This window comes from Heloderma suspectum, chromosome 2 (assembly GCF_057233095.1).
Source record: "Heloderma suspectum isolate Gila_16-S chromosome 2, 16-S_ref, whole genome shotgun sequence".
Classification (NCBI taxonomy): Eukaryota; Metazoa; Chordata; class Lepidosauria; order Squamata; family Helodermatidae; genus Heloderma; species Heloderma suspectum.
The window spans coordinates 224822530-224836926 of record NC_139459.1 but is presented as its reverse complement, the minus strand read 5'-3'; the positions used below and the strand labels follow the sequence as shown (position 1 = coordinate 224836926).

The following is a 14397-nucleotide window of genomic DNA, read 5'->3' as shown; positions in this document are numbered from 1 at the left end:
GGGGATGTCAACATTCATGTTGAAGGCACCTTGTCTGTGCCAGCTCAGGATTTCACGGTCTTCATGATAACCATGGGACTGTCCCGACGTATCGGCACAGCACATGTTGCAGGGCATATTGTAGACTTGGACACAGAGATGGTATTTTGAAGGTGGGGGACTTTGAACCAGTTTCTTTGTCATGGGGGCTCCTTGACAATCACAGGAACTATTTTTTTAAAAAAACTTGAATAAAATAATAATAAAGCGAACACATTAAAACACAATGAAAAACACCACAATAACAGAATAAAAACAGCAGCCAACCCAACAGGCCAGGTTACATGCTGAAGGCCTGCTTGACTAAAAACAACAATCTTTGACTGCCAGCGGAAGGAGAGCAGAGAGGGAGCCAACCTAGCTTCCCTCAGGAGGGAGTTCCACAACCTGGGAATCGCCACTGAGAAGGCCCTCCCTTGGGTTGCCACCAAATGCGCCTCTGAAAGTGGCGGCACCAAAAGAAAAGCCTCTCGCAAAGATCTTATGACCTGTGTAGGCTTGTATGGAAAAAAACCCAGCCTTTCAGGTAGCCTGGTCCCAAGCCATATATGGCTTTATAAATCATAACCAGTACTTTGAATTGTGTCTGGAAACAGACCAGTAGCCAGTGAAGCTGTTGTAACAAGAGAGTCATGTGCTCCCTGTAACCAGCCCCAGTCAACAGTCTGACCACAGCGTTCTGGACAAACTGAAGTTTCTGAACACTTGTCAAAGGCAGCCCCGTGTAGGACATGTTACAGTAGTCTAATGGAGATGTCATACTGCATGCGTGACTGTGGCCAGATCAGAAATCTCTAGGAATGGGTGTAGTTGGTGCACCAGCCTCAGCTGTGCAAACGCACTCCTGGCCACTGCTGAAACCTGGGCACCCAGGTTCAGAGCCGAGGCCAGAAGTACACCCGACTATGGGCCTGAGTCTTCAGGGGGAGTGTAACTCCATCCAGCACAGGTTGACTCCCTATTCCCTGATTTGCCATTTGACTGACTAGGAGCACCACTGTCTTGTTTGGATTAAGCTTCAGTTTGTTTGTCCTCATCCAGTTCATTACCAACATCAGACATTGGTTTGGAACAAGAACAGCTTCCTTGGATTTAGATGGAAAGGAGAGACAGAGCTGCATGTCATCAGCATAGTGGTGGTGCTGAATCCCGAAACACTGGACAGCCTCTTCCAGCGGTTTCATGTATATGTTGAATAGCATGGGGGATAAGATGGAACCCTGAGGCACACCACAGGCCAGAGGCCATGGCATCAAACAAGAATCCCCCAGCACCACCTTCTGAGATGGCCCCTCCAAGAAGGACTGGAGCCACCAGATAACAGTGCCTCCTGGTCCCATCTCAGACAGATGCCTCAGGAGGATATCATGGCTGATGGTATGGAAATGTTCACCAAACATAAATGTTGAGTTATTTTTTGTGTGAAACATCACTGTTTGCAGAAATATTATGTGGTTTTTAAATAGATGAGCAGAGACCAGGGCTGTGCAATGCTTCGGTTCAGGATCCAAATTCCGAACCGAAGTGGGGTGATTCAGACAGAAGTGCTTTGGATCGCTTTGGAGCAATCCAGATGATTCTGAAGCCCAGACAGCCTGTGTGGGAAATGTGCTAAACAATTTGCTAAAGATTAGGGAGGGGGAGAAGAGGAGTTAGAAGGGGGGAACTGAGCCTTGGCAAGTGACATCTCTAGGTGCCAATAGGCTGAACTTTTAACCCAGCAGTATCCATTCACTTGGTTTCCCAGTGTGAGAGAAAGTTGGTAGAAGGAGGAGAGTTCTTTATTATTGGATTGTGCTAGTACAGCTTTTTTCCGGTACCTACCCAGCCCTTCTCAGTTCCATTTATTAGTCTTCCCTGTCCCTTAAATTTTTCTTCTAGATTTTTAAAAAAAGAACACCCCCAAAATATATATTAAAAACTTTCTCTTCTATTTGTTAGGCTTCAGTTCGTTTCTTCACTTTGTTTATTGCTTGTGTTTTGGCTCCCCCCCTTCTCATTTACTATTTCTTCCCTTTCCATTTTTCAAATCTTCATCTATATTCCTTTAAAAAAAAACACGACTTTTCTGTTAGGCTTTCGATAGATAGTTAGTGTTAGTATTATCTCCCTTCCCCCACCCCTTAGCCTGTGTAGGTAATTTTTTTTCTTTCTGCATCTGCTTTTCTTTTGGTCTTGTGTGTGTGTGTGTCTGTGTGTGCTGTGTGAGTGCAGCATACACACATTATTGTGCACAAGCAAACAGTGTGTGGCCAAAGCAGTACATATGCACAGTCCAATATATACCATGGGGCAAAGCACTACACAGTCCATAGTATGAAGCATCTTAGGGGTACCACCACACATGGTGTTACTCTTGGTTGGTGGGCTGGTCCGTTGGTCACTGGTCTGCCTGCCTGCCTGCTGGCCTGCCCTGTGCCCAGTATGGAGTAGAGAAAGTGGAGCAGTGCAATAAATAAGCTCCACTGTAATGTGTATTGCAACCAAAGAGAGGTTTAACTTTTTTCCCCTTAATGAGAAGAGCCTCAGGTTATCCAATGAAGCTGAATAGTCGCAGATTCAGGACAGACAAAAGGAAAGTACTAGGGGAGCGGGGTTATTTTGCATTTCATAAAAACCTACACCAGAGATTAGGGATAGTGACCCCCTAATTGTCACCTTAAACACCTTCTGATTAGGGTCTCTAGTCCCCTGTGTAGCTTGACCATTTTTTTAAAACGCTTTTTTTAGTTTTTGAGAAAAATAAATTTTATGCATGGCTAGCACAAAAGCCACTTGACCTATCTGTCTGAAATTTGGCAAGTTCAATCACCTGCATAGGGGCTGCCAGGTCCCCATATAACATGGACTTATATGGAAGCATTTAAGAATTATAGCTCTTTGTTTTGACAGATTTTCGTGAAAAAAACCAGTTTTATCTGTGGCCAGCACAAAAACCACTGGACCTAACTGTCTGAAATTTAGCAGGCTCAATTATCTCCATATGGGCTGCCAGGTCTCCAGATTTCATGAATTTATCATAGAACTAAAAAAGGTATGGCCATTTCTGTTTTATACTGTAAGTCAATGGGAAAATTAAAATCGTGAATAATTTGGATTTCTGAATCTTGCTTCGGATCCAGAGTCCAAAGCCAGTTGGATTAGGTCTGAATCAGTCTGAAGCAGATCAGAGCCAAATCCAAAGCACCAGTTCAGCCTCTGAAGTGGATTGGGGTGGTGGTGTCCATGCACAGCCCTTCTGCACACCCAGAACTCCATGACACCTAAGAAGAAATCTTTAGGAGATGAATAAAATCATTTTTAACAGGTTCCAATGGAGGCGGGGGGAAACTGGTAGAGAAAGATAAGATGAACTGAAGATGTAAGGCAGAATAGATGGGATAAGATGAGGTGAACTGAAGCGAGGCAGATTTTGTGCTTTGATTGATTTCCTGTGATGGGAAGAGAATTCCCTGGAGGAGATTTCCTGACACAGCACACAGGATTGTCCTGACCTTGCCTGCTGGTCTGTTACAAGAGAAACAGGGTTGCAGGACTGAGGCACATCTTCCTTCAGCTGATTTGAATAAAATATCTAGTTTTATCAAAAGCCAGCAGCAGTTAATCAGGCAGTAAAGGAAGAAAGGCAAAGGCCAGGGTGGTATATTTATCTCACTGAGAGGGCAGCAGTAGTGGCTCCTACAGATGTTATCTTTCGGAAGAACAGCTGCATTAGACTGCTGAAATAAAAGCTACAGAGCCTTGTGGCATCTTAGAGATGAATGAATTTATTGTCACAAAAGCTTCTGTGGACTAACAGCACAATCTTATACATATCTACTCAGAACTAAGTCACGTCGAGTCAGTGGCTCTGACTCCCAGGTAAGTGGGTGTGGGGCTGGCAGCTAAAGCTCACTTTCTCCTGATGATGTGGGTTCTAGAACAGTCCATAAAAGTTTATGCCACAATAAATCTAAGGTGCCTCGAGACACTTTGTTAGAGATGTCATGAATACCATAATGCACAATCTGGAGTCTGGCGCAGAATGTCTCTTTATTAGAACCTCTGCTTCCACTTTTAAAGCAAGACCAGCCCAGGGTTTTACTTTTTGGTTTTGCAGAAAAGCTTAAGAGGAATTTGCTATTGCTAAGAGCTTGGAATACTATGGGCACCTGGGACAGCACATTCAGCAGAAGTGAAAGGATTGAGATATTCTAAGGTGTAGCCATTTGCATCGTTCACTCCTACATCACTCCCCACTTTTTTTGCCTTCTCTTTTCCCTTGGATTCCTCATCATAATATTTTACTGTCTGAAATACAAATAACTGCAGTGAAAAAACTTAGGCAAATAGAGAACATGTGTTTAGAGCTGCACGATTTACACAATTATCTACAGCATGCAGGACGTTCTTGCAGTTGGAGGTTATGCATCATAATGAGCTATAAAGTGGTTGAAGCATAAAGGGATTGAAGCAAACCTCATTGAAAAGAGAGAGCTGGTTATGACTGGTATAATGACTTAAGGCAGTCTATGTACATGTATGTGTTTACAGTGCAATTTTATCCATGTCTACACAGAAGTAGGTTCAATTAAATCCAATGGCATTTGCTGTCAGGTAAGTCAATGTAAATAGGATTACAGCCTTTGTCTCGTTATTTCCAAAGGGAATAGCAGTGCAATCTGAAAGGCATTAAACCTAACATGTTAGGCTTATGTTCTGATCTTGCTGTTCAGCAGCTGAGCGCATGGATTGGAATGTACCAATAGATATGTTTGAGTATGATGCCACAAAATAGCGGTGCTAGTTGCCTATTGGGGCAAGCATATGTGCCAGTCGTTTTACGCTCAGTGAGCCATGAGTTGACTTGTGTTTGCTTAAGAAATTTATGAATCAAATTATAAAGAGCTCTTTTCAGTTTGAGAGATTCATCTGCAATGACACTGAATGTAATCAGAAACTGCATCCATTTCATTGCCTGGAAACAGAAGCATTGGTTGTATTTAAATCAGTTTGGACCTGGAGATGCCAGCTGATCCAGCTACTACCCACAGCTTTTGTTAAAAAGAACAAACAACCCCAAAGGCCTTAATAACATTAAGGATGGTTGATTGATTTACCAAAGTCCTTAGGTTAATTTATTGTAATAGAAAGAACCATAGAGAATGATTATTTACTTCTCCAGTTTATAATCTCAAAAGAACTGCAACTCTGCCTTTGCAAAATGTTACAGTGCAAACTGAGAGCTTCTGTTTGGGAAGGTGACTTTTTGCCATCTTATTCAATTTAGTGCAAGTTTTGCAAGTGTACAGAGCCTCGTGTGGCGCAGAGTGGTAGGCGGCAGTATTACAATTGAAACTCTCCCCATGACCTGAGTTCGATCCCAGTGGAAGCCGGGTCTCGGGTAGCCGGCTCAGGTCGACTCAGCCCTTCATCCTTCTGAGGTCGGTAAAATGAGTACCCAGCTTGCTGGGGGAAAGGTAGTCACGACTGGGGAAGGCAATGGCAAACCACCCCGCTATAGTCTGCCATGAAAATGCCAGCGTAAGCAGGTGTCCCTCTAGGGGTCAGTAATGACCTGGTGCTCGCACGGAGGAACCTTTCCTTTTTCCTTGCAAATGTATAAGAAACATTAGAGTGGATCCAGACTTAGTCATGCTTAGAGTAGACCCACTGTAATCAAGTTAGTCATGGCTAACACAAGAACTGTTGATTTCAGTGGATCTACTCTAAGCATGACTACGTCTGGATCCAACCCAGTGCTGGAAGAAGGAGCTTAACATTTATATAGCACAAAAGGTAAAGACGATACTGGTTTTTTTCACTACCTTATTCTGATATATTTTAATATCTGTTAGGTTTGCCCTTTTACTTATTTATATTTCGTTCTCGAAGTGGCTTATACAAGAGACACTGAGGAGGGTGAGAGCAACAGTCTTTACAAGTTACTTGCCAGTCCCTGGTGTTCCAACTATACTTCTGCTACTGCATCTCTTTTAACAGGCCAGTTTAAAGAATATGATGGGGCACGGGTTCATCGCCTTCCCTCCTTGGCAGCAAAAGCATGACCAGGATGGGACTCAAACCAACGCATACAGAACACAGTGGATTTTCATGCCATCGCCTTCCCCGCTTGGCCACCATGTCACTCAACGGCAACTATCCGAAAGCCTCGGACCTGTCATTGATGTTATTTTCTTGGGTAAAGCTCAGATCTTCTCCTTGCCTCCTCCGGGAGGATAAAAGGCCAACAAGGGTGGGATTCGAAAGCCAGGCGTGCAGAGCACAAGGGATGTCAAGTCCGTCACTTTCACCTCTTGGCCACCTTGCCACCCTCCCTGGGTGCGACAGATGTGACTGTGATCTCATTGCCAAGGTGCAGTTCTAACAGGAAAGGACACCCTGCCTACTGCCTCTCCCTTTCAGCCTGGCTTCCCCTCTGGGAGGGTCAAAACGTAAGGCCGACGAGGGTGGGATTCGAACCCACGCATGCACAGCACAATGGATTTTGAGTCCATCGCCTTCACCACTCGTCCACCTCGTCCACTGGCTTATTTGGATGGCAGGAGCTCTCCCTGCTCTGGGCCCTTGGCCAGCCCTTTTGCAGTTGCTTGTGCATTTCCATACAAACGTCAGAGTGCTGGCATCTTGTACCATGAGGCAGAAGGGCTGTGGGAGCCCACCAGTGAAAGGCAGGCTTGTGTGGCTGTGTTTTCAGCAAAAGAAAATCTAAAGGTGCACCCTCCCATCCTAGCCTGGCAGTGAGGAGGCTGAGGGAACTCGAACTGCAGGCCTCAGAGACCCACAGCAGACTGCTTAGGCAGCAGCCATGCAGAATCTCTCCCAGCTACCCTTCTTCCAGCAGCATTGTCTCACATAGCAGAAGGGCTTCAGAAGGGCAAAATGCAAAGAAAATATGCAATGCTTCATGAATTTGAGTGTCATCCTTGATGAGGCTGGCTACCCAAAGACATTTCAAGTTGTGGCGAGGAGGGGAGAGGGATGGGACCTGGGGATAAAGGCCTGCTGCCTGGCCCCTTCCAGGGCCTTCCTTTCCCACTTGGTCCATCAGAGACTGGTACCTGTAACTCCTCCCTGTGATATGGCCATGGAATGCAAATCTCTTCAAAGCCTGATGACAGAAACCTGCCTGGCAAAGAAGAGGAGAGGACAATGGGGCAGCGGACCAGGCCTTCACTCTGTGCCGGCCATGTTCTCCCCGAGCAACCTACTTTGCAAGGCCAAAGGCTGACATGGGTGGGATTCCAACCCATACATGCAGCGCACAAGGGATTTCAAATCCGTCGCCTTCACCTCTAGGCTACCTCATCCAGAATGGCGGCTGTCTGCAATTCTTAGCTCAGACGGTCCAGCAAGAAGGGGCAGTGGAGGATTAGTCCTCCCTCCTCAGCAGCAAAAGTATGACCGGGACAGGAATCGAATCCACACGTGCAGAGTGCAATGGATTTCCTGGCCATCGCTTTCCCCACTCAGCCACCATGCCATCCAGCAGAAGCTTCCTCAAAGCCTTAGACCAGTTACCAGTGCCACTTCCTTTGGCCAAGTTCCAGAACCTGTGCTCTCCTCCTTCTCTGAGAGGATAAAAGGCTGATGATGGTGAGATTTGCACCCACATGTGCAGTGCACAAGGGATTTTAAGTCCATCATCTTAACCTCTCGGCCACCTGGACTGATCTGCAGCCCTGATCCTGTTGGGGACCAGTCAGAATAGATTCTTTTGGATTACCAAGATGAAACAAAGCTACTTGGGCAAAAGGATGACAGTTTATTGATAGAAAATGGATTCAGAAAAAATATACAAAGAAAACTCACACCTCTAATCAGCCAATGAAATTGTCACAGCTGATATGTCTATCTGAGTCCCCAAGATAGCCTAGAAGTCGTTCTCCTAGGACCGGCAAAAGTTCTCCAAGCTGGTAGCATGTATATTCCCCCTTGGAGTGAGACTGAAGGGCAAAGCCTGCAGGATGGATTTTAAAAGTTTCTCTCACCTTAATTCGCAAACTGACAGGCAATGCCTCTCCCCCTTCTCAGAAGAAGCAGGGGTGCTTCTCTTTAGCTTCTCATGGGAAGTGAAGGACAACATCCTTATCTCAGAAAGATGAGGTAACTGAACTCATAAGATGAGCTTAGCAGATGTACGATTGTTCACATATGAAGCTGTACTTGCCTGATACCAATTAGCTTATGTGAGAGGCCCACTTTGGGTAGGTAAGGCCTGCTAAAATCTAATCACTATGTTAAGCAGCACAAGTCTCTCTGTAGCTACCAACAGTATATATGAATGCTGTGAAGTCCACCTTATTGCTTACCAACAAACTCACTACACCACCTCACCAACCTTTATCTCCTGGCTGTGGTGGCATTCATCTCCTAGCCATGGCGGGGTTCTAAGCAGAGGAGATGCTCCTCCTATGGACAGTCCCTTTCAGGCTGGCTTCCCCTGGGGAGGCTCAAATCTGAAGGCCGATGAGGGTGGGATTCGAACTTACATGTGCACAGCACAATGGATTTTGAGTCCATCGCCTTCACCTTTCGGTTACCTTGTCCAGATGGGCAGCTGTCTGCAATTCGTAACTCGAATGGCCCAACAGAAGGGACAGCGGAGGATTGGTCCTCCCTCCTTGGCAGCACAAGTGCAACCAGGACGGGATTAGAAACCACGCGTGCAGAGCACAATGAATTTCCAGGCCATCACCTTCCCCATTCGGCCACTGTGTCACTCAGCAGCTGTTTCCCGAAACAGACCAAGCACCGGTGTTGCTTCCTCTTGCCAAGTTCAGGGCTCTCTGTTCTCCTCTTCTGAGAGGATAAAAGGCCGACGAGGGTGGGATTCGAACCCACATGCACAGAGCACAATGGATTTCTAGTCCATTGCCTTTACCACTCGGCCACCTCATCTGTTGGCTCTCCCTGCTCTGGGGTCTTGACCGGCCTTTCTGCAGTTACTTGTGCATTTCCCTATAAATGCCAGCGTGCCAGCATCTTGCACCATGAGGCAGAAGGGTTGTGGGGACCCACCAGTGAAAGGTAGGCTTGCATGGCTGTGCTTTCAGCAAAAGAAAATCAAAAGTTGCACCCTCCCATCTTAGGCTGGCAGCAAGGAGCCCAAGTGTCTCAAACTCAATGTTCCAGAGACCTCAACCAGGGTCCTTAGGTGGAAGCCATGCAGAATCTCTCCCAGTTGCCCTTCTCCCTGTAAGATTATGTCGCCTAGCAGAAGGGCTTCAGGGAAAGACAAGATAATACAGAACACTTCACAAATTTTTGTGCCAGCTTTGTGAAGGGGCTGTGCTAGTCTTCTCTATATTGTTCCAGTTTTAGTACATGTGCCACCAAGCAAGCACAAAGTGAAAACCTCTCGGGAGTGTTTATATGGGCAGTTACCCAAAGACATTTCAACTTGCAGTGAGGAGGGCAGAGGGATGGGAGAAGGATGGGACCTGGGGAGGACAGCCCACTGCCCTGGCCCCCTCCAGGGTCTGCCTTTCCCACTTGGTTCATCAGAGACTGGTGCCAATAGAATAGAATAGAATAGAATAGAATAGAATAGAATAGAATAGAATAGAATAGAGGTCCTCCCTGTGATAGCATGGCAACGGAATGCAAATTTCCTCAAAGCCTGATGAGAGAAACCTGCCTGGCAGAGAAGAGGAGAGTGTGATTGGTTAGGGGACCAGGCCTTCTCTCCTTGCCAGCCATGTTCTTCCCCAGGAACCTACTTTGTGAGGCCAAAAAGCAAACAAGGGTGGGATCTGAACCCACGTGTGCAGTGCACAAGGGATTTCCAGTCCATCGCCTTAACCTCTCAGCCACCTCACCACCCTTTATCTCCTGGCCATGGCAGCCTTCATCTCCTGGCCATTATGGGGTTCTCTCCAGAGGAGACACTCCTCCCTTTTAGGCTGGCTTCCCCACAGGAAGGCTCAAAACTAAAGGCCAACATGGGTGGGATTCAAACCCATGAGTGCAGAGCACAGTGGATTTCGAGGCCATTGACTTCCCCGCTTGTCCACCGCGTCACTCAGCAGAAGCATCCCCAAAGCTTCAGACAGGTCACTGGTGCTGCTTCGTTTTGCCAAGTTCCAGGGCCTGCCCTCTTCTCCTTCTCCAAGAGGATAAAAGGCTGACAAGGGTGGGATTCGAACACACACGTGCAGAATACAAAGGATTTGAAGTCCATTGCCTTCACTTCTTGGCCACCTTGCCACCCACCCTGGGTGCGCTGCATGTGTCCTTCATCTCCTGGAAGCCTCAGGATGGCTTCCCCTCAGCAGGCCTCAAAACTAAAGGTGGATGAGGGTGGGATTTGAACCTATGCATGCACAGGACAATGGATTTTGAGTCCATTCCGTTTACCACTCTCAGTCACCTCGTCTGAATTGGTGGCAGTCTTCAATTCTTAAGTCAGATGGCCTGACAGAAGGGGCAGTGGAAGTTTAGTCCTCCCTCCTTGGCAACAAATGCATGACTGGGATGGGACCTGAACCCACATGTGCAGAGCACAATAGATTTCTAGGCCATCACCTTCCCCACTCAGCCACTGCATCACTCAGCAGCTGCCTCCCGAAAGCCTCAGACCAGCACCAGTGTCGCTTCCTTTTGACATGTTCAGGGACCTCTGCTCTCCTCCTTCTCTGAGAGGATAAAAGGCCGATGAGGGTGGGATTCGAACCCACACGTGCTGAGCACAATGGATTTCTAGTCCATTGCCTCCACCACTTGGCCACCTTGTGCACTGGCTCTTCCTGCTCTGGGCCCTTGACTGGCCTTCCTTCAGTTGCTTGGGCAGCCATTTCCCCACAAACATCAGAGTGCCATCATCCTGCAACACCGGGCGGAAGGGCTGTGGGAATCCCCTAGTGAAAGGCAGGCTTGCATGGCTGTGTTTTCAGCAAAAGAAAATCTAAAGGTGCTCCCTCCTGTCCTAGTCTGGAAGTGAGGAGGCCAAGGGGACTCGAACTGCAGGCCTCAGAGACCCACAGCAGGCTGCTTAAGTGGCACTACCATGCAGTGACTCCTTTGGCATGGACAGATCATTATCTGATCAATGTTGAGCTTCAGGCCACCTGTAACTTTTGTAGGGGTGGGGGATCAAATTTGATGGTCTGCCCCCAGCGGATGATGAATCAGGATGGATTTTTGAGGTCTCTTGGGGATTTTCCTGCAGGCTTAGCCAGCAGTCCTGCCAAGGTCCTGGTCACTGCTTCGAATGAGGAGATGACCCAGGCTATCGATATTATTGCTCCCAAACATCCTCAACCTAGTTGTAGAATGATGTCAGTTCCTTGGTATTCCGAGGAGCTGAGGGTGATGAAATGACCATGACAATGATTAGAGCGCAAATGGTGGAAGACTTGGAACGAATACGATTGAACACAGGTAAGAATCTATTTGCGATCTTATTCTGTGGTTGTGGTGATGGTGGTGAAGAATAGGGATGTGCGAATCCACCCCCATCCAGATTCTCCTGGTGCCCGCCCAGACCCTGCCCCTGTTCGCTGGTCCCTGGACCACACTTGAGCCCCTCCTGCACTTGGCAAGCAGACCACACTCACCCCGGCAGCCTCATCAAGCTCCGCGGTTGCCAATTTTTGAAAAATAAAATGGCGACCACAAAAATGCACATACTTGCATATGTGTGAAAATGCACATTTTTGCAAATGCGCATATTTGCATATGCACGGAAATGTGCATTTCCATGAAATTGCACATTTTTGTGCTTACACAAATATGTGCTTTTTTGTGATCGCCATTTTTTTTTTTTTAAATGGCAACCCCGGAGCTCGACGAGGCCAATGGGGTGAGTGTGGGCTGCTCACTGAACACAGGCAGGGGTGAACAGGGGCAGGGGCTTGGTGAGCGGGTCTTGGAGGTGCAGGCGGGGGGGGGGGTTCTGCCAGTTTCCTAGACGGAATCGGGCACCCACACCATCCCTAGCAAAGAAATCCTACTTCTCCATCACCATTGCATCTGCTCAGTGTCATCAGCAGAGCTCTTTCATGTGGTTAAAGGCCTCTTGGGTGTAGGCCTTGGAACCCAGCAACTTGAGCCGTCAAAGCAGGTGCTCTACCACTGTGATGTTACCCTTTGCCTGAACAGATGGTGGGATTCTATTTGCTACTGGAGAAAGGAGAAAATAGAGGGTGGGGGGTTCCATACAGAAGCATACATAGAGTCTGTTTCCCGCCTCCCAGCTGAGCAGAGCAGAGCAGAGCAGAGCAGAGGAAGCTGCTCCAGCTGGTCCAGGGACTACAGAAGCAAGCAAGCTCCTAGAGAGCAAGCAACCAGAGTGAAAGAACAGGGGAAGCAAACAGGAGTTGGCCAGGGGAGTTCGGCAGGGGAGGTCAAGGGGGAGGCCCTAACTTAATTTTTTTTTCTTGTAACACACACTTCCACACCAGTGGGATTCTGCTTTTAACCTCTAGTGAGTAGAGGACCAGGCACAGGCTCCTCTAGAACAATCAGAAAGCTAGACAGAAAAAGGGGAAAGAGGCTATGGAAGGACAAGACTCTCCAGTTGTGGTGACCTGCAAGGTATGTGCAATGTTTGTTTTCTTGCCTGAGAACTTCATGGCCTACACGTGCAACAAGTGCAAGTTGATCACGCTGCTGGAAGAAAAAGTAAGAGGACTGGAGTGGCAACTTTTGACCCTCCGGGGAATAAGAGAACACAAAGAGTTCTTGGAGAGAACGGTGGAACTACAGCAGCAAAGTGAAGACTAGAAGCTTGAAGAGCAACAGCAAGCTGAGGCAGAAGTGGGAAATGCTGAGGTGAGTAAAAATGCAGTAAAGGATACTCCTTGAAACAGGGTGACAGTTAGGAGAAGAAGAACTAGACGCCACTCTGCACCAGTGGAAGCAGTGGAGCTGTGGAACCGATTCCAGGTACTTGCAGATGAGACTGGAGGACAGCCTACAGAGGAAGAATCACAGGGGAACCTGCATGAGAGTGAGCAAGAGGCTGAAGGTCAGTCAAGCAGAGGCGATGAAACCCAGGCCTACAACAACAAGAAGAGAAGAGTGGTAGTAGCAGGAGACTCCTTGCTGTGTGGGATCGAAACCCAAGTATGTCACGAAGACCCGTGGACTCACCAGGTATGTTGTCTCCCGGGAGGACAGATTAGGGATGTGACTGAAAGGTTGCCTGCACTCATAAAGCCCACTGACAGGTATCCCTTTCTTCTCATCCATGTGGGAACAAATGATACCGCCAAGTGGAGCTACGAAGAGATCACGTCAGACTTTGAAGCTTTGGGAAGGAAACTCAAGAACTTTGGGGTCCAGATAGTTTTCTCATCCATCCTTCCAGTAGTTAGAAGAGGGATAGAAAGGGAAAGAAAAATACTCCGGGTGAATGACTGGCTATGAAGGTGGTGCCGGCGTGAGATATTTGGATTCTGGGACCATGGGCTATACTTCCTGGAAGATGGACTGTTGGCAAGGGACGGGTTGCACCTCACAAAGGCTGGGAAGAATGTGTTTGGCGAAAGCATGAAGAACTTCATCAGGAGGGCTTTAACCTGAATCCTACAGGGAAGGGAGATGTAAGGTGGGGGTAACAATGGGCACAGGCTCATTTACCGCAACAGAGAGAACAGCTCTAATAGCGCCCAATAATAGTCTTCAGACACATGTAGGAAGAAAGCCAGACTATGAAGCACATGGTCTTTGATGTCTATATATTAATGCCCAGAGTATGGGAAACAAACAGAATGAACTTGAACTCTTAATACAAGAGGGAAATTATGACTTGATAGGTGTAACTGAAACTTGGTGGGATGACTCTCATGACTGGAATACAGCAATTGAAGGATATAACTTGTTCAAAAAGAACAGGAGGAACAGAAAGGGAGGTGGGGTTGTACTATATGTGAAAAATACTTACCTCTGCATAAAACTAAAGGTCCTTGGTAGCCCCATTGAGAGCATCTGGATCAAAATAAATGGAGCAAAGAATAAAAGGAACCTGGTGGTTCAGAGTCTACCACCAGCCACCCAATCAAGGAGAAGACGAGGATGAAACTTTTGAAAAGCAAATAGCCAATTTTTCAAGGAAGCATGATGTAGTAGTAATGGGGGACTTCAATTTCTCTGATATTTATTGGGAGACAAATTCTGCAAAACATGGCCCCTCCAGGAAATTCCTGACTTGTGTGGTGGATAACATCCTCCTACAGAAAGTAGAGGAAGGAACTAGAGGATCGGCTATCCTTGACTTGATCTTAACCAACAGAGATGACTTAGTGGGTAAAGTAGCAGTTACAGGAACTCTGAGGGAAAGCGACCATGTTATACTTGAGTTCTTGGTTCTAAGGGAAGCAAAAGCCAAGTGTAGTCAAAAGCATACCCTGGATT

The 14397-nt window shown here is 47.2% G+C and overlaps 4 non-coding genes across 4 annotated transcripts; all 4 read right to left on the bottom strand.

The window, feature by feature from the left end:
- Window positions 1-6480: 6480 nt before the first annotated feature.
- Window positions 6481-6562, bottom strand: TRNAL-CAA (transfer RNA leucine (anticodon CAA)). The gene has a single exon. It is a non-coding gene; the product is annotated as a tRNA-Leu (tRNA).
- A 2296-nt stretch (window positions 6563-8858) lies between these two features.
- TRNAS-AGA (transfer RNA serine (anticodon AGA)) lies at window positions 8859-8940 on the bottom strand. The gene has a single exon. It is a non-coding gene; the product is annotated as a tRNA-Ser (tRNA).
- A 340-nt stretch (window positions 8941-9280) lies between these two features.
- LOC146354137 (U6 spliceosomal RNA) lies at window positions 9281-9386 on the bottom strand. Its single transcript, XR_014788733.1, has one exon. It is a non-coding gene; the product is annotated as a U6 spliceosomal RNA (small nuclear RNA).
- A 1304-nt stretch (window positions 9387-10690) lies between these two features.
- On the bottom strand, window positions 10691-10776 carry TRNAS-AGA (transfer RNA serine (anticodon AGA)). The gene has a single exon. It is a non-coding gene; the product is annotated as a tRNA-Ser (tRNA).
- Between the last annotated feature and the right edge of the window lie 3621 nt (window positions 10777-14397).